This window comes from Notamacropus eugenii, chromosome 2, assembly GCF_028372415.1.
Source record: "Notamacropus eugenii isolate mMacEug1 chromosome 2, mMacEug1.pri_v2, whole genome shotgun sequence".
Lineage (NCBI taxonomy): Eukaryota > Metazoa > Chordata > Mammalia > Diprotodontia > Macropodidae > Notamacropus > Notamacropus eugenii.
In genome coordinates, this window is record NC_092873.1 from 189,826,170 (window position 1) to 189,849,817 (window position 23,648).

A 23,648-nucleotide genomic window follows, 5' to 3' on the forward strand; every position below is an offset into this window, starting at 1 on the left:
TCCGCAGTGATTTGTGTTAGTGTTTTCCTGTCTAAAGGTAACTTGTATCTATTTTGTATGTATTTTGCACATACCTGTTAATATACATGTTGTCTCTTTGATTAGAATACAAGTTCCTTGAAGGCAGGGATTCTTTTTTCTTCTTCTTTTTATCTATAGCTCTTAACACAGTGTCCTGCACAGAGTGCTTATTTAATGAATGTTTGTTGCCTAATTGATTGATTGTGATCAGTGTGAAATACCTCACTGCTTTCCTTTGGGAAATGGGGTGAAGCATCTTTTTGGGAAGGATGCAAAAACTTGCACAACCCACAAAACTAATCCTAGCTCTGTCATAAGTGAAAGACTAAATGGATGGAGATTCTCAGGTAAAGATATACCGATAAAGGGTGCAAAATAAAGCAAACTATTGCTTCCAAGTGGCTCCTAGGAAGATCTCTAGCATCTGGGGAAATACAGTAGAACTCCATCACAATCCTGGTTTGAAGGGGACAAGAATATCCATTTTGAAGGCTGTGTTAGAATGAAAGAGATCAAGCAATCATATCAAAAGAATTTATTAAACACTATGTTTTAGGCTTTGTATTTATTTGCATGGCAAAGCATGATTTAACTGATCTGTAAAATGATCTGATCCATGAAATATTAGCACATCTTATGATAGATGAGTCTCACATTATAATAATAGTTAATAAATAGTTGCTAAGTCCCTATTATGTGCCAGGCATCATGTTAAGTTCTGGGGTAAAAATAGCCAAAAAAAATAAGTGTCTCCCCTCAAGGAGTTTATAATCTAATGGGGAAGATAACTCCCAAAAGAAAGCTGAAATGCTGAGGGGAAGAATGGTACCTGGCATGGAGACATGGTGGTAAAAATCAAAGAAATACAAAATGAGAAGTCAGAAAAGTCCAAAATGAGCACAGCTAGGGGAGACAAAATGAGTGCAACCAGGTGGGAAATGATGTGTCTGAGGGGACACAAAAGTAAGCATTTGATTCATAAGATAATGTCTTCCCAAGTGTTTTAGAATCAGCAATAGCTTTAGCCCTCAAGAAGTTGTAGAACCCACTGAAAACAATCAAAATGGCCTTCAAATCCACCAGAATTTTAACCCTCTTAAATGCTATTGAAGCAACTCTTAGCCCTCAAGTCTTATTAAATGCTAACTGTACAGTTAAAACAACAAAAACAATCAGCAGCTAGGTAGAACAGTGAATAGAGAAATGGGCCTAGAGTGAGGAAGATCTGAATTAAAATCTACCCTCACTTACTTGCTCTCTGTATGACCTTGGACAAGTCACTTAATTTCTGTTTACTTCAGTTTCCTCAGCTATAAAAGGAGGATAATAATAGCACCTACCTCATAGGGTTGCTGTGAGGATCAAATGAGATAATATTTGTAATGTACTTAGCAGAGTGTCCAGTACATAGTAGGTACTTTATAAATCCTTACTTTTCCCTTCCTTTAACTATGACTTATAGGTACCACAAATTATAAATAAATTTGGGAGTGGATTTTACATTTTAATGGACAAAATGTTAAATGTGAATTTGGTACATTCCGCAATGCACAAAGGTACGGGAAAGACAAGAGACACTCTAAAGACAAATGATTCATTTCACACCATTTTGAAAAAAGCATAATTCAATAAATATTCCCCTTGATTTGAAAGATGTGGACAGCTTTATGCATATAGCAAGCACATTAATTTATGTAAATGTCCATATATGTATGTATGTATTTTTTTAGATCAAACCTGTAATTTCATTGGTATAGGTGCTTCCCAGGGAGGAAACTCCCTCTACTGAGACAGGTTGGAATCCATTCTCTAATAGTTTTAGAGAGTTGCCTTTGTCATTGATAGGTTAAGTGACCTGCCCCACGTCATGCACCCTAGATGTGTCAAAGGCAGGGTTTGAATGGGAACCTTCCTGACACTAAAACCAGCTCTTTATTCATCCAACCTTGCTGCCTCTCCTATATATATACGAATATATGTTGTACATGTTTGTGTGTATGTTGCATACATACATACATATATATACACAGAGAGAGAGAGAGAAGGAGAGAAAGAGAGGGAGGAGAGGGGGAGGAAATGAAGGGGAGATGGGAAAAGAGACAGAGAAAGATGCTTGTTCAGTCATTTCAGTCCCATCCGACTCTCTGTGACCTCATTTGTAAAATGAGCTGGAATCAGGCTCATACCAGACAGAGTGTTACCCAGAACTTTGCAGTATCTGTAAAGATACAGTGGCAGAGCTTTAAGGGCTACTACTGTTGATAAAAATCTCTGTCTTATATCCTTGATGTTACCCTACAAGCCCATCTACCATCTTTCTGGTCTTCCCATTAAGCCCAATTCTATCAGAATGCCTGAAAATGTTCCACACCCCCACGGAATTAAAAGGAAGGGATTAGAAGCCAGTTGTCCACTCAGAGCTTCCTACTCAAACCTGAGTTTCCGCTTCTCTTTCTTTCTAGCTACATTCCTCTTTTTGCCACAGCCTCAGTCAGGGAACTGGTTCATCCACTAATCACTGCCATAACTGCCTTATAGGGGAGCATTGATCTTTTTGATCTCTTAGTTCAATGGAGATATATCCTTATTCCACAAAGTTCGATGCTAAATTTTTCCAAAAGAACTTTACAAGGATTTTTTAAAAATAATAATAGCTAGCATTTATATATGTATAGCAAAGCACTTTGCAAACATTATCTGATTTAATCCTCACAAGAATCCCAGGAGATATGTGCTATTTTTAATGGATTTTATGAAATTTTTTTGGACAAGGAAGCTGAGGCAGAAAGAAGTTAAGTGACTCATCCAGGGCCACACAGTGTCTAAGTCCATATTTTAACTCCTAACTCCAAGCCTAGGCTCTATCCCGCATACTATCTAGGTGACTTTTAAATTAAAGGACAAGTGGACGCAAAACAACAACAACAAAAATTACAACCACAACAACAGATGATTTTATTAAAATAATTACTCTCCCAAGATTGCCAAAGTCTAGTCCATGACTGGCTGGGCTGACTCAGCTTATAGGGCACCTTACCCTTCTCCCTAGTCTTCACATTAACCCTAAGTTGGATGGTAAACTATGCAACACAAATTGCTAGACTATGGTACATTGAGGTTGGAACCCCTCTTAGGTATGGCTGAATTCTCAATCCATTCAACTATCCAGAGTGCTGACAACCTCAACTATCTATAACATAGTTAAAGATCAGAAATTGAGAGGAAAAAAAACAGATGTCACAGAAATCATACTTAAAAGCTGACAAAACATTTCACATACTCATTTGACCCACCAGTGAGTTAGATATTATTTTCCACCTTTTTTAATAGATGAGGTAACTGAAGCTCAAAAATCAAAGGATCCTTCCAGGGTTGCACAGCTAGTTAGTATTCAAGGCAGAATTCAAATCCAGATCTCTCCTGACTCCAAATCTAGACTTTTTCCATTTCACTGCTTTAACCTAAGTTGTTGAGATAGATGGCACAAAGTTCATGCCAAAAGCCCATTTATTATACTCATGGGCAGGTCTATCATGCACATTTATGCTTATGTCACACTATTCTAACAACCTTGGTTATTTGGTTTTCAAAGCTCAGACAAGATTTGAGGTGGGAAATTGTATGTGAGGAAGGAAAATGGCTACAGGCAGGCACAAGAAGAGACAACTAACAGCAAAGAAAGAGGGAGGAGGAAGAAAAACAGACAGGAATGCAAAAAGTCTAGCAATCTGGGTCCATTTAGTGGAAGAGAAAAATCTATGGACACCTCATTACACATTGAGCACCATGGTATTATTCCAAGGAACAAAACTTTATGTCTAATTGAGTCATCTCAGAAAGGCTAAATTATGTTTGATATATTCTGCTTTAGAGAGGCAAGAAATTATATAATACAGTTCAGAAATGGTTCATTTAAATTTTTTTTAATTTTTAAAAACTTTTTAAAAAGTTAATGTGTAGCAATTTTTTTAAAAAAGTTAATGTGTAGCAAAATATCAGTTATGTGGAAAACAGTTATCCAGAAAAACACCTTTCTTGAAAATTATAGGAAGGTGAAGTTTTACTGTATATGAAAGTATTATACATTGAAACTATTTTGGAAGAAGGAATAATTCAGCATGATACGAGGCAGGGAAAAAGCTTACCTTTGCACCATTTAGGATCAGAGTGTCATTGATGCACATACGGCTGGGAGGAACCTTAGGGGTCAGTGAATTCAACCCCTCATTTTTAAGATGATTAAACTGAGGCACAAAAAGGTTCAGTGATTTGTGCGGTGTCACACAAGTATGTGTCTGAGGTAGAATTTGAACCCAAGTCTTGATTATAAGACCAGCACCTTCCATACTATTCTATAAAAACGGTATACAGGTTGGAAGCAATTTGAGGCAGGGGAAGAAGCCCTGGATTTGGAACCAAAGGAGTCAAAGGACATCCCTCTTAGTATTGACATTAACACTTACTACCTGTGGGATATGGTTATGACACCTTTTACCATCCTCGTCATCCTTCTCTGGATTCACTCCAAGAATTGGTTAATTACCTGCTAGGTAAATCAGACACCGTATCTGCAACTGCCTAGAGAAATGAGAGGCTAAGTGACTTGCCTAGGATAATACAATCAGCATGTGATAGGGGTAGGACTTATACCAGGTCCCCCCTGGCACCAAGGTCAGCTCTCTACTGCAACACACTGACTCACATTACAGTTTATCTTTCTTCAAATGTGTATTTGAGTGGTTGTCATGGGGAAGAGGAATGAGATGCTGTACTGCATTCTTGGCACCAGAAAGCAAAACTGGAAGCAATTGGTAAAAGTGATAGGAAGGGATAGCTTAATGCAATGAAGAGGAAAAATTATTTTTAAAAATTACCATAAGCCTTTTGCTTACATAGGGGATAAATACACACACATATTTACACATACATCCACATATATATATTTAAAATCATATTTGAAGAAATACAAACATCTACAAACAATTAGTTACTTTCCTCAGGAATATTCGACTATTACCATTCTCTGTTCAGTCTAACACTTCTTTGGATCCTTCCAACTAACTTTAAATGTTTCCTTTATGTCTGTGATCTCTGTATGTTTCTGAAACTTCTGGAAGGCTTTATTTCATTTATTTATTTTATAATATTTCTTTTTTCTCCCAAATACATGTAAAAACAATTTTAACATTCATTTAAAAAATTCTGAGGTCCAAATTCTTTCTCTTCTTTCTTCTTCTCCCCCTTCCTTGAGATGGCAAGCAATTTGATATATGTTATGCATATGTAATCATATAAAACATGTTTCAATATCAATAATTTAGTGGAAGAAAACATGAATCAAAAAGAAGGAAGGAAGAGACAAAAAGAGAGGAAGGGAGGAAAGAAGGAAGGAAGGGAAGGAAGGAAAAGATAAAAAGAGAGAGAGAGAGAGACAGGGGGGGAGAGAGAGAGAGAGAGAGAGAGACAGGGAGAGAGAGAGAGAGAATGCCCAGACTGTACCCAGATTCCATCAGTTCTTTGTCTGGAGGGAGACAGAAATTTTCATTTTAAGTCCTTTGGGATTGTCTTGGATCTTTGTATTGCTGAGAATAGCTAAGTCATTCACGGTTGTTCATTGTGCAACATTGCTGCTGCTGTGTACAGTGTTCTAGTTCTTCTCACTTCACTCTGCATTAATTCATATGTATCTTTACAAGTTTCTTTGAAATCATCCTGCTTGCCATTTCTTATAGTTTAATAGTATTTTATCATAATCATATATCACAACTTGTTCAACCATTCCCCAATGATAGGCATCCTCTCAATTGAAGGACAACTTTTTAACATATAAGTATGTACAAAAATGGAATGGACTGCCTCATAAGGTAATGAGTTCCCCATTGTTGGAGGCCTTCAAGTTCAGGCTATATGATCACTCATCAGGGATTTCTTAGACAAAATCAATGATCTGAGTAAGGATTGAATTAGATGTTTCCTGGAAAACCCTTCTAACTCTATATTTCTGTGATGCTGTTTTCCATCTGCATCACTAAAGAGAGCACTGTGGTTCCCTGTATTTTTTCTCATCTAGCTAGTAACTGCTGATTGGTAACTCAGAGAATCATTAAGGAGAATCACCATTCGTGAACACGAATCAAAATATAAAATTAATGGAAAAACATGTGCTTGTTTAGCTAAATTTAAAAGACCAAACATCATCTTAAGCTGGAAATGAAACAGTTTGATTGTGAGAAATACACATTAATAAATTCTGTACCCGTAAAGTCTAAAATAACCTTGCTAAATATCTGCCAACTGCCCTCATTCTTCTTCTACCAACATAAAAAATAAAGACTAAAAATATTATGCTGTTCCCTCTAACTCAGCACTGCAATGTTCCCCATATTCTATAGACTGTTTTCTACAATCTCATAGAAAATAAGAAACTGAACATGTAAAAATCAAGGTTCTGTTGTTGCATGCATTCATTTACTTATTCATATAATAAAAGGGAACACAGAATATTTCTCTAGAGTAAATTTTGCTTCATTTATTATTTCATTCATTCATGTAGGCATCAAATACCTGCTATTTGCTAGGTGTTATGATCTTGGTCACTGGTCACCTGTTTTTATGGTCACTGTTTGGTGGCCTGTCTCTGCAAAGAGCTGTTCCTTGGTTGCCACTGGGTATCTCTGTTTTGGAGAAGGTTGCTAAATTTCTCTACTACCAGCTTCTGGGCTTCTGCCCTTCAGAAACACCTATTGGTTATATTAGCACCTATCTGCTAGGGTGGTAAATACAAAGTCTCTCCCAGTCAAGGGCAGATTGACAGCTCTTTAGACGAAGCCAGAGGCTATAAGCTACCATACCTGACAAAGGGGAAGCCAAACAGATCAATAAATACACAGAAAGTTATAGCATATAATTAAAAATTATACATACAAGCAACAAGACAGCCCCTACCCTTAAGGAGCTCATACTCTGGAAGAAATCTGCATATTCTTTCAATTGACACATTTTCTGTTTTCAGAAGATCTGTATGGTTTTTCTTCTATTATTTCTTGCATCATTGTGTTCAGGTTATTTGATTTGTCACATTCTTCTAGGAGATTTATCATCCTTAAATTGACTACATGCTCTCTTCAAGTACACATTCTGTCTTCAAGATCAATATGTTTTGCTTGTATGGAGATAATGTTTTCTTATAACATTATTGTTTTTCTTTTTCTAGACTGTTCTTTACTTCTGTGTATTCACATTTCCTATTAGTTATTCTGTCTTTTGTTTCTTGGGTGAAGTTTACCACTATAAATTCAATTTGTTTTCTTTTCTTCCTATTATTTCTACTATACATTTCACAAATTCTGGTTTTATAATTCTTATTTCTATTCTAAACCATTCAAGAGCATCCAGATGCAGTTCTGTGCTCATTGGAAATCCACAGGTTCCTCTATATCTTCAGGTATTGATTCATTTTCTTTCTTTTGCAATTTTTTTAATAGCTATCTGGACTTGTTTAACTGATCTGGAAGCCACCTTCCCTTCTTTTATGAATATCTTCCTCATGATCTATCTGCTTATACTCAAGTGTTTTAACTGAGCTATTTTCCTCCTGAGGTCTTTGATAATTTCAGATTTTTTTCTTATATTCCCCTGTTGTTCACTTTCTTACTCTTTTTTTCCATTGTAGTTTCCTTGGGATCTGGACCTCAAAATTGTCTCAACTTCCTTCCACTGTAGACAATTCACATCACTAGCCAGATTCTCTACACCAAGTACCTTCTGGAAGGACAGAACTGGCCCTAAATGAATGCTAGGTCCTTTTCCCATAGATCTAGCGATTGTTGTTCAACCTTTATTTTTGAAGAGGCACAGAAAGATTAAGTGACTTGTCCAAGGTCACATAGCCAGTAAAAATCTTGGATTTTTTTTACTTTGAACTTTGAACCCCAGTTTTTTAGGGGTTCAAATCCAGTGTCCTATCCATTATACCATAATTCAAGATTATACTCTCCTCATGTAGGTAAGTATACATATAGGCATACCTCTATATGGTATTACATTGATACTTTAGTGGATCTGTGATTTCATCAATGTCAATGGTCCCTGAAATAATGTAGAACACATGCCTTTTTTGTCCTCAGCAGCTCTTGTCCATGTTCTCTTGTGTATTCATGTTAGGTCCTTCCTGAAGTTCTCTTAACATTGCTAATAATGTTAATTAACATTAACATTCTCTTAACAATATGCCAAATGGGGCATGCAGACAGTCCATTGATTAACCATCCCTCACTCTCACAACATGGTTGACTCAGAAACATAAATACATGCAGAAATTAATTCCTTTTTAAGTAATGAGTTTCTTCTTTTTACTTTTTTTGTCTGATTAAAATAAAGTTCCATGAATGTTTTGCATACTAGTGCAAATACAAAATGACAAGTTCCCTGTCATTATAATATTACTTAGAAGTTTACTCAGGTCATTCGATCTTATTTCACATAAAACAGTTGTCTCAGTTTTCTCCCTGATATAATGTACATTTTCCACCTTCAGGATATAAAATAGAAAGCAGGAAAGTTATTCTGCTCAGGATGATTTTTCCCTCATTTACATTCTACTTAAGCTGCTAACTTCATTTCTTATTATTGTCATGGGAAAGCAGCAATTCTGTTGGTAGGACAAAAGTAAGGCAAATGGCATCTGCAATTTAGTCTTGTGCAATCAGCCCAATCCTTGTCATTTGCATGGAGAATGAGGAGTATGATGGTCTATTGAGAATAGTCTCTTTGCAACAGCTTTATCTAGCTCTTTTAAAGTTTTGCTAATCAGAATCCAGAGGAATGATTTGTTGGGATTAGACATCATAAGAATTAAAAAGAATTTTCTGATCAGAAATTAGAGAAAAGAGCAAAAGACAACAGAGGAGAGGACAGACTTTAAAATATTTGAAGACCTCTCTAGCTAGCTGACTGGGTACGGGTGGGTTGGTGTTCATGGTTTGGTTTACATCCCAGAAAAACTAAAGTTATTCCCTAGTCTATAAGCTAAAGGGATGGTAGACCTCTGCAACTACAGGGAAGAAATCATACTGTGGCTGCAGGCCAGGTGATAGAACCAGGGAACAATAGAGGAGATAATTTTCAGAAAGCAGCACAGAAGACATATGCAGCTTCAATAGAGACACTAAGGACATTAATAGTGTGCCAGTAGAGGATTCCTACTTACTGGTAACAGCAGAGGACGTCTGTGGTTATGCAGAATCAGAGCTGTGAGTTGCTTAAATCATGTATATACCCTGGCTACATGTGCTTATTATATATGTACCCTTTCATACCTCCCCATATATGTTCCTTATACATGTACCTATTTGTGATGTGCCCTGGTCACACATGCTCTCTATATTTGTATTCTTTTCTAGCAGTGGTATGACAACCTGTTTGAGACTATACCTACTGTGTGTATATATGATCTTTTGTTTTTTGTTTTATTCTGCTATCCAGTTAAAAAATTAATGTCAAGGTGGAGTCAAGATTGAAGATTAGAAGCAGAACCCAGCTGAACTTTTTGTTTTATTAATATTTAAGTAATATTTTATTTTATTCCCAACTACATGTAAAAACAATTTTAAACATTCATCTTTAAATTTTGAGTTCCAAATTTTCCCTCTCTCTCTTTTACCTTCCCCCTCCATGAGACAGTAAGCAATTTGATGCAAAACATATTTCCATAGTTGTGTTGTGGAAGAAGACACAGACCAAAAGAAAAAAGCATGAAAAATCAAGAAAATAGTACCCTTCAGCCTGCATTCAGGCTCCATCAGTTTTTTCTCTGGTTGTGGAAAGCATTTTTTTTTCATCATGAGTCCTTCAGAATTGTCTTGGATCATTGTAATCCTGAGAATAGCTATTCATTGTACAATATTCCTGCTATTATATACAATATTCTCCTGGTTCTACTCACTTCACTTTGCATCAGTTTACGGAAGTTCTTCCAGGTTTTTCAGAGATCATTCTGCTTGTCATTTTTTATAACAAAGTAGATTTCCATTACAATTGTATACCACAATTTGTACAATATAGCAGGACCTTCAAAGAAACAGAAATAAAGTCACTGCCTCGATTGAGAGATGGCTAAACAAACTATAGTTCATGAATAAAATAGAATATTATGGTGTTACAAGGAACAATGAAGGTGATGAATATAGAGATAGATGGGAAGATGCAAAGTTCTGATGCAAAATTAAGTAAGCAAAACCAAGAAAACAGTGTATACAGTGACTATCATGTAAGGGGGAAGAACCAAACATAACAGTAGAAACTAAATGCTGGGAAATTATAATGGCCAAGCTCTGTTCCAAAGAAGGGATCTGAGAAAGCACCTCCATTACTTCTTTCCAGATCTGCAGTAAGTATATACTTACTGCATATGATGTCAGCCTTTTTGTGTTGGTTAATGTGCTGAATTATTTTTCCTCTTTTTCTTTCTGTTAAAAGATAGGTCTCTCTGGAGTTATTAAGGTAAGGGATACCTTGGAAAATGTATAAAATAGAAAATAATTATAAAACGTATAAATAAAGTCAAAGATATCAGTAAAATCTTATTTAAAAAACACCAGGAAGTTAAGACACTACAAATAGTATAATGTCATAGAAAATAAGGGAAAGGGAAGAAGTCAAGGGTCAAGCAGTCAACGATACGAAAATCAACAAGTAGAACAAGGAAAATGATGAGTAAGAAAAGATCATTAGATTTGCTGATTAGCAGATTGTTGGTGACCTTGGAGGCTACACTTTCAATAGAGTAATGAGGGTGGAAGAAGAGAGTAGGTGGTGAAGCTTGGCAACGAGCTCCAACCATGCTTTCAGAAATGTTGGCAGTGAAATTCATTTTAATCTTTATCCAATCTCCCACTGAAATCAGGGGCTGTTGGGCCAGAGGCCAATGTGTAGAATCAGACCCATTCCTGGAGTAAATAAATGAGCTTGGAATTTGCCTTGATGTCAGATTGGCACATGAGTTATATGTAGAAAGGGAAGATATTTTGGTACTCTAGAATTCTAAATTCCACGTGACCAATTCCCAAAAGGTTTTGTACATGATGAAACAATTGTGCTGCCAAGAAAATATCAAAGTTCTATCAAGCTTAATTATGTAAAATCTGTCTGTAAATGAAATCATTTCTGTACTGGGTGAGGCCTACCCAGGCACTAATTGAATGTGACAGCTGTATAACCAACAAGACCTCACTTGCCTTCAGTTTCTTTTGAAAGGTGAGTGTGCCTACTCCTCATCAGTCACTAGCAGGTTCTTCAACATACTGGAATCCTTTGTGCAGAGTTGTATTGGGGACACTGGTGATACTAAGGCCATCATTTTTCATGGGTCACTTTGCCCCCTCTTCTCAAGTGTCTCCAGTCAATTCACATTAAGCCATTTGTCTTTTTTTATTAGTAGTAGTGATAAAGAGCAAATAGAGCTCAGAAAAGAAATGAGTGCTAGGTATGTAGATGTGGGAGTCATCTGCATAGAGGTTACAATGAGCCCACAGGAGCTGTAGAGATCAATAAGAGAGTGTATAGAAAGAGGAGGGGGCTCAGGACAGGGCCCTGGGGTAAAATCCAGGCATAGGAGGTAAGACTTAATTAGGCAGTGAGGGGGCTCATTACATAGGGTGCTGGACCTGGAGCCAGAACAATCTGAATTCAAATCCAATCTTAGTTACTTACTTGCTGTATGACCCTTAATGCAAGTCCCTTAATACCTGTCTCCTTCATTTTTCTCATCTGTAAAATAGGGGTAATAATAACACCCTACCTCCCAGGATTGTTGTGAGGATCAAATGAGATATTTGTAAAGCCATTTGCAAACCTTAAAGCACTTTAAATATAAGCTATTATTAAGTTAATGCTGATACCTCAAAGAAGTCCAAAGAGTGATCCAACATGTAAAAGACAGAGTTGTTAAAATTCAGAAAGGAGAAAATATCTTAGAGAAGAAGGTATCCAACAGCATTAAAAGCTGCAGAGAATTCAAGAAGGAAAGGACTGAGAAAAGACCAGTAGATACAGCATCTAAGAGATTAGGGACAACCTTGGAGAGATCAGAACATTAACAAACTATATAACTGAAAAAGGAGATGGTCCAGACATGTAGAGAGAGAAAAAGCCTTTAGAAAATGAAATGAGCTGACTTTTTCTGGGAATTTGGCTGTAAAAGGGATGAAAGATATGGGTCGATAGCTTCAAGGGCTAGAAGGGTCAATATGAGGGTTTTGTTTTGTTTTGTTTTTAAGAAGAGAAGTGATTTGGGTATTTGTAAATAGCAAGGAAAGTGTCATTAAATAAAAGAGATTGAAGCTTTTAGAGAGAGTGTAAATGATTTGAGGGGACAAGGTCCTGGAGGGAATGGGAATTGATGAGCTCAAGAACAGTAGCAGAATTATTGACCTTAGCTAGGAGAATGGACAGAAGCAGTTAAATGGTTTAGTGGATAGAGCACTGGGCCTGGAGTCAGGAAGACTTGTGTTCAAATCTGACCTCAGACACTAGCTGTGTGACCCTGGGCAAGTCATTTAACCGCTGTTTGTCTTAATCCACTGGAGAAGGAAATGGAAAACCACTCCACTATCTTTGCCAAGAAAATTCCATGGACAGCATTGACATGTGAGGGTCCATGGGATCCTTCATGACCCCATGAAGAGTCAAACACAATTAAACAAAAATAGGAGACAAAATACTTCTAGTGACTGGAGCAAAGGAAGAGTAAATGGCAGGAAGGGTCAAGTTGAAGTGATTTGAAGTTTAAAATTGATAGAAAGTGGGAGCTCTTGACAGATATAATCTATTTTTAATGAAGCATGATTCTTGATCCTCTACTGAGAAGGAAAAGTAGGGGTTTAGGTGATTTCAGAAAAAAAATGGAAAAGAGGCTGGGGGGAATGGAATAGTCAGGAAAAGTAAAGTAGTGTTCAACAGGAGTTGAGAATGTGAATGATGAAGGTAACCCAGAACTGAGTTTTAGGAAGTGATGAGGCAACAGGAAAAAGGATTATTTGAGGACAATATAAAATTGCCTGCAGGATTTAAATGGTCTTCCTAACTTCATGTCTGGTACACTATCCACTATACCATCTTGCTTCTCAAGGTCATTTAATTCAATCTCCTCATTATACAGATCATAAATTCCCTCGAAGGCCAAGACTTGCCCAAAGTCACATGAGTAGTAAGCAGCAGATCTGAAAATCAAACATCCTCTGATTCCAAATGCTATGGTTTTTGTCACTATACCAGGCTGCCTCCCATTGCTGAACTGGGTAGTCCAGGGCATTTAAGAGGATTTCAACATGTATATTAAAGTTCTAAAGCAAGTGTTGGAATGGAGTATAAATCTATAAGTCAGAGGCTAAAGTCCTTGAGAAAGAGGGATGGAGAATGATCTAGCAATATACAGATAAGAGAAACCAGAATCTGGAGAATGTGGTAAGGAGGCATAAAGGGAACCTGAAAAGAGTCTGCAGCCATGGGAGAGTCTGGTAATGGTAGCAAGGAACAAAGAGTGTATGTTTATTCCTCTTTCTGGCCCCTTGTACCAGGTAGGATGAAAGGAAGGTCCATCTAGTACTGAGGGTACCCAGGGATATATTGACTTTTGTGGAAGCTAGGTTTTGATGAGTGCTAGAAGATGAAATGAATGTGAAGGGAAGAGATCTAACATGAAGGGTAGTTTCTTAATAATATAACGAAGAGGGGATGGATTCCAGGAGGCACAATAGGAGGAATGGGTAGAGCAAGTTAGGAATACCAGAGGACTGAAGTAAATGAGAGATTGAGGAGTGGTATGAGGAGGAGAGATTTTGAATAAATAACTTAAATTTCAATTATTGAAAGAGGACAAGGAGAGTACTTGCAAGCCATAGAACAATAGATTATCTCACAATTCCTATACCCCAGCTATGATGCTGACTTGGTTTTCACCCACTTTGGGGAGCCGTGGTACGTTGAGGTTTTGGACCTGAGCTGATACTAGGTAGCTGATTGCCACCAAGCTCTTGCCACCATGCTACCAAGAGGTTTGATGTCTGGGCTGCCATTCATTATGGAAGGCTGAGGCATAGTGGATCAGCATTTGCTCAAGAAATACATGTGAATGGACTACTTCTATGCCTTTGCATTAAAACAAAGAACTTATTATCTCATTTGGGGACTTAGATCCTGGTTTGTAATTTTTGGTGCTACTTTCTCAGTACTTAGATCTTGTTATATGAACTTTTTATCTTGGTATCTTGGGATCCTAGTGTTCACTCTTGTGGGTGAAAAGGACTTTGCTTGGAGTTCATCTGACATCCATTGACCTGAAAAAGTCTCAGCACTAGCTTATGATCTCCTATGTCAGTAGTGGTTAGAGATCCAGTATGCTTTGGATAATTGCTTCAGACATAATTTCCTGCACTACCAATCTCCCCTTATTTTCTCCTCCCATCATGTTGCCCAGTTACCTCACTTTGCTTGTTTTACTCAAGTTCTCATTACCTTAGTTTGCCATTGTTATTGGGTTTTATCAGCAAGTTCTGCTGCCTAGCTACTCTGGTTCCCTTTCAGATTATTAAGAAGCCCTTGTTCTACAGTCACTGAATTTTACTTTTTTTAAACCTACTCTCCCTACTCTGTTTCACTTTTTTGTCATTTAGTTATTTTTTACTTATAGTCAGATTCATTTTTTAATTGCCCCCTTGTAAGCTCAGCCAAAGAGGTAGTCATATTTCTCCTTAAAGTTGTCCATGGAACTTTTGTAAAATAAGAGAAACAGGATTGTAAGATGACATAGTTAGAGCTGGGAGGGACCTAAGAGGTCACTTAGTCTAACCTCCTTTCACAGATAAGGAAATTGGAACTACATGATATAATATGGTATAAATTATAGTCGGTATTGCTCTGGTGCTTCTGGTCTGGTATTCTCTGTCTGGAGCTCATTATACCCCAATAATTTCAATAGAATAATAGAACATTAGAGCTGGAATGGACCTTCGAAGTCATTGAGTACAACCCCCTCATTTTATAGAAGAGGAAACGGAAGTAGATAGGATATAAATTATATTTACCATTGTGATGGTGCTTCAGACCTAGTACCATGGGCAATTCTTTGTCTAAATCTTTTTCATATTTTCATAGTCATAAATATTACAGCTAGAAGACATCTTTGGTTATCTGATGATAACAGGATTTAGAATTGTAAAAGAACTCTAGAAATTTTCTAGGCCAGCCTCTTCACTTTAGAGATGAGGAAAGTGAAGTCTAGGGTGGTTAAATGATTTGCCTAGGATCACAAAGCTATTCCATGGTAAAGTCAGGACCAGCAACCAAGTCTTCTGATGTTTAATGCAGTGTTCCTTCCATTATGCTATATTGTCTCCCCACCCCACCCCCAAAAACCGCATCAATTTTTGGTTCAGTGAACATTCACAGTACAGGGATCATGATTCCTGGAACTAGAAAGTCAAGGTCTCCTATTTTGTGTCAGGTGTGTAAATTATGGCTATTTTATTCAAGTTGGGGTAAAGTTGGGAGAGAGACAGAGACAGAGAGACCAAGAGACACACAGCCATGGGAGGAGGGGGAGAGAAGGGAGGGAGAGAGTTAGAGAAAGAAAGAACATTCCTTCTCTGTATCTCCTATTGGGGATTTCTTCCCAGGACCTCCATTTTGGGGAAAAGACTCAATTTGGCCCTTCACTCCCTTCCTGCTTTGCTTCTGCCTTTCTGGACTTGAACACCATACCTCAAAGTAGATATCTCTCTCCCCACTTTGAATATGTTTTGTGTATTGTTCCCCCCATTAGAATGCAAATTTCTTGATCTTTTTAAATGTATTTGTATTCTCTATACAAAGTAAACAATAAATGCTCACTACCTTACCTTGCTTTGCTTAATTTTCTTTCTCAAGGAGGGAGACTCAAGGCTTTAGCTCTCAAGACTTTAGAAGTAGTTGAATCTTCTAGAAAGGGTGATGACTCTGGTATAAAACATAATAAAGAGCTTACAAAGGAAGGAACATTTAATCAAGGAAAAGAAGTTAAACAAAGGGACTATTGAAATTGTTCCTTGAGAGGAAATCACATTGAATAGTTTTCCTTTCACCTTTCTTGCAACTCTTTTGGAAAATCAGATCTGTGTGCCCATGAGGTAATGTGGTTATACTGTGCTATTAAAAAAAAAAAAAGTAGGGGGCTTTTTTGTATTAACATAAATTGGACATTTTAAATAGAATACATTCACACAGAATCTGTATATTTCAGGCTTAATACATGTGGAAAGAGATAGCTGAGATTTCTAGGAAAATTTAGAATTGAAAAGGAAGTTGAATTCACTTTAAAATAATACTAATTATTTCACAATCATCTGACCCAGTTCTTTTTCGTTGTTGTTGTCAAAATGAATTTTTTTTAGTTTAATATACATTATTTTTGTTTATTTAGTTATTTTTAGACACTTCCACAAGATTTTGAGTTCCAAATTTTCTCCCCATCTCTCCCTTCTGGCCACCTCAAGTCATTGTGCATTCTGATTACTCTTTCATCAAACTGCCCTCCCTTCTATCACACCCCTCCCTTCTCTTATCCCCATCCCCTCTATTTTCTTGTAGGACAAAACAGATTTCTATACCCCATTGCCTGTGTATCTTATTTCCCAGTTGCATGTAAAAACAATTTTTAACATTAGTTTTTAAGACTTTGAGTTCCAACTACTCTCCCTTCCTCCCTTCCTACCCATCCCTACTGAGAAGGCAAGCAATTCAATATAGGCTATGTATGTGTAGTTTTGCAAAAGACTTCCATAATAGTCATGTTGTGTAAGACTAACTATATTTCCCTCCATCCTATCCTGCCCCCCATTTATTCCATTCTCTCTTTTGACCCTATCTTTCCTCAAAAGTGTTTACTTCTAATTACTTCCTCTTCCCATTTGCCCTCCCTGCTATCATCCCCCCCACACCAATCCTGTGCTTATCCCCTTCCCCACTACTTTCCTATAGTATAAGATAGATTTTCATACCAAATTGAGTGTACATGTTATTCCCTCCTTAAGCCAAATGAGATGAGAGTAAGGTTCACTCTTTCCTTCTCACCTCCCCCCTCTTTCCCTCCATTGAAAAGGATTTTTCTTGCCTCTTTTATGTGAGATAGTTTGCCACATTCTATTTCTCTCTTTCTCCTCCTCATATATTCCTCTCTCATCCCTGAATTTTATTTTTTTAGATATTATTCCTACCTATTCAACTCACCCTGTGCCTTCTGTCTATATACATACAATCCCTCCAACTACTCCAATACTGAGAAAAGTCTCAAGAGTTACAAATATGATCTTTTCATGTTGGAATGTAAACAGTTCATCTTTAGTAAGTCCCTTGTGATTTCTCTTTCCTGTTTACCTTTCCATGCTTCTCTGGATTCTTGTGTTTGAAAGTCAAATTTTCTATTCAGCTCTGGTCTTTTCATCAAGAATGCTTGGAAGTCCTCTATTTCATTGAATGATCATTTTTCCCCCTGAGGTATTATACTCAGTTTTGCTGGGTAGGTGATTCTTGCTTTCAATCTTAGTTTAACCTCTGAAATATCATATCCCAAGCCCTGCAGTCCCTTAGTGTAGAAGCTGCTAGATTTTGTGTTATCCTGACTGTATTTCCACAGCACTTTAGTTGATTTTTTCTGGCTGCTTGCAACATTTTCTACTTGATCTGGGAGCTCTGGAATTTGGCTACAATATTCCTAGGAGTTTTACTTTTGAGATCTCTTTTAGGAGGTGATCAGTGGATTCTTTCGATATCTATTTTACCTTCTGGTTCTACAATATCGGGCCGTTTTCCTTGATAATTTTGTGAAAGATGACGTTTAGTCTCTTTTTTGATCATGGCTTTCAGGTAGTCCGATAATTTTTAAATTGTATCTCCTGGATCTATTTTCGAGGTCAATTGTTTTCTCAATGAGATATTTCACATTGTCTGCTATTTTTTCATTCCTTTGTCTTTGTTTTATAATTTCTTGATTTTTCAAGTCATTAGCTTCCATCTGCTCCTTTCTAATCTTTAAGGAATTATTTTCTTCAGTGAGCTTTTGGACCTCCTTTTCCATCTGGCTAGTTCTGCTTTTTAGAGCATTCTTCCCCTCATTGGCATTTTGGATCTCTTTTGACATTTGGGTTAGTCTATTTTTAAAGTGCTATTTTCTTCAGCATTTTTTGGGTCTCTTTTAGCAAGCAGCTGACTCATTTTTCATGATTTTCTTGCATCACTCTCATTTCTCTTCCCAATTTTTCCTCTACTTCTCTTACTTGATTTTCAAAATCCTTTTTGAGCTCTTCTATGACCTGAGACCAATTCATATTTTTCTTGGAGGCTTTGGATGGAGGAACTTTGACTTTGTCATCTTCTGTTTGTATGCTTTGGTCTTCCTTGTCACCAAAGTAAGACTCTGTAGTCTGATTCTTTTTCCTGTTTTTGTTCATTTTCCCAGCTATTTACTTGACTTTTGAGCTCTTTATCAAGGTAGTTCTCTGTTTCCAGTGAGGGTGGGGGGGTGTACTGTCAGCCACTCAATCCCCCCACAATCTGTAGGCCTAGAGCTCCAGAAACAGTAGCTGCTGCTGCTGTTTTCCCTGCCCCTGTTGCTGCTGTGGGCTTCTCTTCCATGGACTCTTCCACACCCTCTGCTACCCTGGGGCTGGGGCCCAACCATTCTACTCTCAGGCTTTTTGTACTGACCTTCCAACTTATCCTTGGCATTTTGGGGTTGTGAAGTCTGGAAATTGCCACAGGTGTCTGAGATTCAGTCCCCCCAAGGTCTTCTCAGGTCCTGTCTGTGCCAGCGTGGCCCACACTGGACTGTGCTCTGCTCCCAGTGTTGGGCAATAGACACTTCCCAGTGAAGATTTGCTTCATTCCACTATTCTATGGGTTCTGCAGCTTCAGAATTTGTTTAGGGTCATTTTTTATAGGTATTTGACTGAGTTTGGGGAGGAGAGCACTAGCCAGTCCATGCTATTACTCTGCCATCTTGGCTCCACCCTGACCTAGTTCTTATTGTGAGTCAAATCTATGTCCCTATAGCTTTAATTCTCCCCTCTGGAGCCACCTAAGAGAAATCTAAACTTTCTTCAACATTACAGACCTTCAAATATATAAAAAATATATATTTATATATACATATGTATTATATATCATTATTATCTAGTTGTATTTATTTTAATTTATATTATATTAATATATTATATTTTATTAATTATATTATATTTATAGAATATGTTGGTATTATTCTAATTTAATTTTTATTATATATATTTCTTTTCAAGTGTATGTTATGCTCCAGTCCAACTGAACTAATTACTATTTCTTGAATTCTATTCATTAATCTCTTGCCTCCATGTCTTTGCTGTGTCTCATGCCTAGAATGCTCTACCCACTTCCTTCATCTCCTGGAATCTTTATATTTCTCTAAGGACTGGCTCAAATGCCACTTCCTACTCTTCCTAATTCTCTCATTTTGTAGTGTTCACCTCTGTAAAACTATTTTGTGTTTATTTTATATGTTTCCTCATCTTTAAAATAAAGGGACTGAACTAGGTGACTTTTACGCTCTCTTTTTAGCTCTAAATCTGTGTCTTTCATTTACTAATCAGTATACATGCTATTTCCCAAAAGTAGAATGTAAACTCCTTGAGGGAAAGAGCTGTATCACTTTTGTGCATGTCTTCAGCAAGGAGCTTAGTAGGTGATTACACATAATAGATGATTCATAAATGTTTGCTTAATTAAGACAAATTGAATGGATAAGCTGGGACTAGAATTGAGGAGATGAGGATAGGAAATTCACACTATTTTACACTATTATTTATTATGAAAAAACCCATCCCTTGAACACTAGCATTTAAATAGTGAGATTATATAGGTCCAAAACCTAAAATACTACTATCTCAAGAATTAACATTAATGTAAATAACCCAAGAGGCAATGGAAGGACACTTTATGGGTTTAAGAAACTGCAGAATGTTTTTAATGATGACTTTAAGAAGAACATGTGAAGGAAATTTTCAAAGATATATATGACCAGAAAAGAAGGTGTGCTAATCATGTAGGAAACTTGAAAAGGAAGTAAATGGACTGTACAAAGTGTATGTTGGTACTCTTTTCTAACCTCAAGTTCCAGTTTGGAGCATTTGTATAAGGTTCTTCTTGCTGGTGGAAAAAATGATTACTCAATGGTGCTTGCCACTGTGAGTGGTTAAGGGACGAGTTTGGGATGGTGATGAAAGAGCTTCGGACTCAAGAGTAGACTCATATAGTGCCAGACTGGAGGAGAGAGAGAGAGAGAGAGAGAGAGAGAGAGAGAGAGAGAGAGAGAGAGAGAGAGAGGGAGGGAGGGAGGGAGGGAGAGAGAGAGAGAGAGAGAGAGAGAGAGAGAGAGAGAGAGAGAGAGAGAGAGAGAGAGAGAGAGAGGGAGAGAAAAACTTTGGAAGGCAGACAGGTAAAAGAAATATGGGACCTTGACATGTTCCCCTATGTCCAACTTGTCTCCCTAGAGAGTTAAGGAAATTTCCCTTTGAAAGAGCTCCCTCTCTCTCTCTCATCATCTCTTAGTTGGAGTCTGAATTAAAGGAGAGAATAGGCATATGATGAAAATCCCATACGAATATTGTTATGTCAAATGGTTTTAAAATATAGAATAAGGAAAAAGAGAGAAGACAAGGTAAATGGTTTCAGTTTCCTCAGATTATTATAAGGTAGGTTCTTCTGCTAAGGAGGATAGAAGATGTGGAACAGCTGAAGAGATAAGGTGAAGTAAGGCCCTCATTGAGATTAGGGGACATACATAGCGAATAACACACAACGCATGACTTTACATGTAAAATTGTCTTCCTATTGCCTGCCTTCTCAAGGGGTAGAGGAAGGGCAGGAAAGATGGAGACAATTTGGAAATTAAAAAAAAAATTAAAAATGAATATTAAACTTTTAAACATATAATTGCAAAATGTTTATCAAAATAAATAAAAGTACTTTTTAAAAAAGAGATTAGATAACATAGTTTTATGGTGGATCCAAAGTCATGTGAATTCCTCTAGCAACTGCGTTAATTCAAAATATTGCACATTCATATTTTCTCAGGTATGAAATACATTGCAATATGCATCAGTGGATGGAATTCCTATATTAATAAGATTGCAGAACTATTAAAATATTAAGCTTGAAAGCACTGGAGGACATTCTGGACAAAATATCCAACTGGTAATTGGAGATGTGAATCTGGAGCTGAGAAAAGCAATCAGATCTAGTGATATAGGGAGCAGTCAACGTAGAGGGGATAGGGATAGTTGAAGCTGTGAGAGTGGATGGAGATCTTAATCTCCTCACCTTCACCTCTTTGTATCTCTGACTTCATTTGAGTCATCACTTGGGTACTACCTCCTATACAGGTGTAGAGGGGCAATGTGGTAGCATGGTAAGAGTTCTCGCCTTAGAGTCAGAGAGGACCTAGGTTCTAATCCCATTTCTGATCCTTCTAAACTGTGCAAATCTTGGTAAGCCATTTAAGCTCTTCAAACCTCAGTTTCTTCATTTGTATAATGAGGATAATAAGAACACCATTTCACAGGATAGTTGTGAAGATCAGATATGTAGAGTGTAAAGTGCTTTACAAGCTTCAAGGTGATATATAAATGTTCATTATTATCTGAACAGACCCTCTCCATCCCAGTTGACTGTTTTCTTCAATGGCTCATATCCCTTGTTATTTACTTTTCTACACAGATGGAATTCTACATTCCCCCAATAGAATGGAATCTCCCTGAGAGCTAGTACTTTCATTTTTGTATTTTTGATGCCTTCTATGTTGTAGAGGCTTAATAAATGCTTGCCAAATTGAGTTTAACTGAACTGAACTGAGAGGATAGAATTTGGGAGGCTAGAAGTTATCATTTCGTAAGGTGAGAGGGTTTAGTGATAGTCATCTTTAAGGACAAATGTGCAATTAGCATTCTCACTCTGAGAAGCATACTAGTTTGGGCCTCCTTGTTCCAACAAGGTTAAACAGAAGAAAGAATTCATTTGTTATTGGGTAAAAGATAACACCAGACACGCTGAGAATTTTTGTGATAAATTAAAAGAGAGGTAAGAAAAAATTCAACTATCAAACCCTCATATAAGAAGACATACTACAAAGGCAGAAAAATAATGACTATAAAAACTCTAAAGAGCAGCTAGGTAGCTCAGTGGATAGTCAAGAAGACTCATCTTCGTGAGTTCAAATCTGGCCTCAGACACTTACTAGCTTCATGATCTTGAGCAAGTCATTTAACTCTGTTTGCCTCAGTTTCCTCATCTGTAAAATAATCTGGAAAGGAAAGGGCAAACCACTCTAGTATCTTTGATAAGAAAAGTGAAATGGGGTCATTGAAGAGATAGACATAACTGAAATATTTGAACAAAAACAATAAAAACCTAAATTTGCTCAAAAGCCAAAATCTGCACTGCCCTAATCTTTAGACGACTTTGGGGGAAGGAGAAAAAAAAATAGTTTGCAGTAAGTACTAAATAATTATTACAGTAAGCACTTAAGATAAATTTTAGAACCTACATTTGGTATACACATGACATAATGGATAGAGAACTGGACTTGGAGTCAGGAAGACCTGAGTTCAAATCCTACCTTGAACATTTACTAGGTGTGACTCTGGATAAGACATTTAGCATCTCTGAGCCTCAGTTTACCCAATTAAAAATTGGAATAATAATAACACCTACCTTCCAGGGTTGTTCTGAGAATATATATGTTAATATATCTTTGTAAACCTTAAAGCACCATGTAAATGTTGCTACTTCTGTGAAAGGCATTGTGGTAGACGCTGGGGATGCAAAGACAAGATAAAGCCAAAGGCTATGTGAATTAAGAGAAGGGACAGGATGCTGCTTTCCCTGCATCACCCTAGACAAGGCAATTAACTTCCATCAGCCCCAGTTTCCTCATCTATAAAATAAAGTAATATTACTACCTAATTCACAAGGTTGTTGATAAGATCTCAATTTATTGAAGGATGAGCATGGCAAGAATAGTCAGACATGGATGGATAGTCATTGGAAACAACGTAAATGTCAGTGTGGGCACAGATCCTTTTGAGCATTTGGTATTTAAAGTACCCAGAGCAACACATTTCTGAGTCCTGAGAATAATGAGTTTCACATCTCTTTATATATGTAACTTTCTGATTTACTGAATATAGCTGTAAGACCTAGATTCAAATCCCACCTGAGACATTTAAGAGCTGTATGACCTTGGGCAAGTCACTTATCCTTTTCATGCCTCAGTTTCTTCATCTGTAAAACAAAGGGATTGGATTAAAAAACCACTAAGGTTTTTTCAGTTCTAGCTTGATGATCCTATTTTTCATGTCAATATGAATATCCTGCAGGGATGGGTGGCAAGTTACAAAAGGGATTATATAAAACACTAGTAAAACTTAATTGTAATATATTATCTGTTCTATGTAAGCTTAAAATATTGGGGCAGTGGGAAGGAGAGTTGAAAACACAGTTCTGGTTATCTATCTGTTCTAGGCTCTATGAGGGCAGTGAGCATATCTTACCTAAACTTTATATCTCCCCCA